The sequence below is a fragment of the Rhinopithecus bieti genome, unplaced genomic scaffold, assembly GCF_001698545.2.
Source record: "Rhinopithecus bieti isolate Rb0 unplaced genomic scaffold, ASM169854v2 scaffold_8168, whole genome shotgun sequence".
Classification (NCBI taxonomy): Eukaryota; Metazoa; Chordata; class Mammalia; order Primates; family Cercopithecidae; genus Rhinopithecus; species Rhinopithecus bieti.
The window spans coordinates 1-1,947 of record NW_016883964.1 but is presented as its reverse complement, the minus strand read 5'-3'; the positions used below and the strand labels follow the sequence as shown (position 1 = coordinate 1,947).

The following is a 1,947-nucleotide window of genomic DNA, read 5'->3' as shown; positions in this document are numbered from 1 at the left end:
ACCGTGATGATGCTGAGAACCGGGGAAGAGGACAGAGAAGTCCTCCTGGATTAGATCTGGCACCAGGAGGCCTTTGGTGCCCGGGACAGGGGCGGGGTCTCACCCGACTGTCCAGCTCCACCCCGTCCTCAGGCTGTGTGTCCTTCACGGCAGCATCTGCTGGGCCAGAGCAAGGGGTTCGTCTCCTGGGAAGGACCCCTGAGGCCTCTGAGTCCCGCTAGCCCCTGCCCAGCTCCCACTAGGGCCACTGAAATCCAGGGAGGTCCCACAGTGGGGGGCGAGACCATCTTCCACGGAGCCCCAGACCCTTCCCAGCCCCTCCCTGTTGCTACTGAAATTTTGGGTCTCCCCAGCACCCCATTTGTCCCTTCTCTTTCTCTTACAGAGGTTTTCTTCCTGGACGTCAGCAGCCGGGCTGGACCTGGGAAGGACACGGGAGTGTGAGGGGCAGTATATGGGCTGCGGCAGGTGGGAGTCTGGGGTCTTCCGGCAGAATTACCTCCTCAGCAGGCCCCTGTCCTTGGGCTCTGGCTCCGCAGCCCCTGCAGGACGCTGGAAATCAGTCTTTCTCTGGTCTGGGTGAAGATGGACAGAGTCTCAGCCCTGGGAACATTAGAACCCCATTCTACACATGCAACTTGAGGGGAAAAGGAAAACTAAAATATTCCTGCATAGATGTTTCAAATATTTTATGAGATAGAAAAAAACTCCATGGATACTGAAGTTTGTAAATGCGTGCTGACATTACGTTTCCCTGGAACCGGTTTTCTAAACTGACACCCCGTGTGTTTGAGTTCCCTCTGGCTGGTGTACCCTCCGTCGGCCCGTGGGTCCCCACTTCCCTACTCACCCGATATCTTGTGTTTGCTCTGACGTTGACGTCGGAGGAGGAGGCAGAGGAGGAGGAAGAACAGCAGGACGAAGGCCGCCGAGACCCCAATCAAAGCCTCCAGGTATCTTCCCAGACCTTGAGCATGATAACATCAGGAGTGGGAATGACGTCATTGATGTGAGCACCTACTGTGTGCAGGCGCGAGCCGGGTCTTTCCTTCAAGACCTCCAACCCTTACAAGCAGTTGTGCAACATGGAATTGCCGCCCCACAACCCATTTCACAGATGCACAAACTGAGGCTCAGAGAGGGGAATCGCCTGCCCCAGGAGCCCCAGCCAGGAAGCGGCAGAGCTGGGAAGGGAACCCGGGAGTCTGACCTGCAGCCCTTATTCCCAGCACCAGAGCCGAGCCCCAGAGATGCAGGGAAAGAGCCTGACCGTCCTGAACCACAGCGCTGCTCCCCTCCCCTGCCCCAGGTCACTGTCACTGCTGCAGGTGGGACAGGACCCTGCGGAATCAGGTCCTGGGAGGCTTCCCTGAGAGGCCTCCTCTCCCAGGAGGTCACAGCTGGGAGTCAGAGCTGAAAGGAACGTTCCCACCTGCAGGCCTCTCTCCTTTACATTTGGAGAAACTGAGGCCCAGGCAGGGGAGGGGCCTGTCCACGTCACCATCTTCAGGGGGGCCTGAACCTAGGACAGAACCCACCTCTGCCTTCCCTGGACCCCGTCCACCTTCCTCTCAGAGCCCCACTCACCACTCTGAGGGCCTGACCCTGAGGGGTTGAGGGGCTGGTCCTCAGGGCCTTCTGGGTCAGGACAGGGAGGTGAGGGCTGGGGCTGCCCTGCCCCATATCAGCCTGGCTCCTCCTTCCCCAGGCTGGGCCCCAACATCTCCCTCTGCATTGAACCCCCCACTCCTCACCAGCCTAGCCTCAGAGTCCCTGGGACACCAGCCTGTCCTTGAGGGGAGGGGAATGGGATCCTTCTGGAGACTCAGACTGCCCTGGGGAGGCCGCGCTCCCCAAGAGGCCTCAGTGACTCACCAGGGGTGGAGGGTGGCCCTGTGGGTGGGGGGCTGGAGCCTCCAGAGAGTCCTGGAAGGAGCACAGGAGGCA

General features: G+C 59.8%; 1 long non-coding RNA gene across 1 annotated transcript; it reads right to left on the bottom strand.

The window, feature by feature from the left end:
- Positions 1-29: 29 nt before the first annotated feature.
- On the bottom strand, positions 30-1,937 carry LOC108525806 (uncharacterized). The gene is made up of 5 exons (XR_001884349.1): positions 1,876-1,937; positions 851-967; positions 500-575; positions 384-421; positions 30-156 (listed from the first exon to the last, which is right to left on the bottom strand). It is a non-coding gene; the product is annotated as an uncharacterized LOC108525806 (long non-coding RNA).
- Between the last annotated feature and the right edge of the window lie 10 nt (positions 1,938-1,947).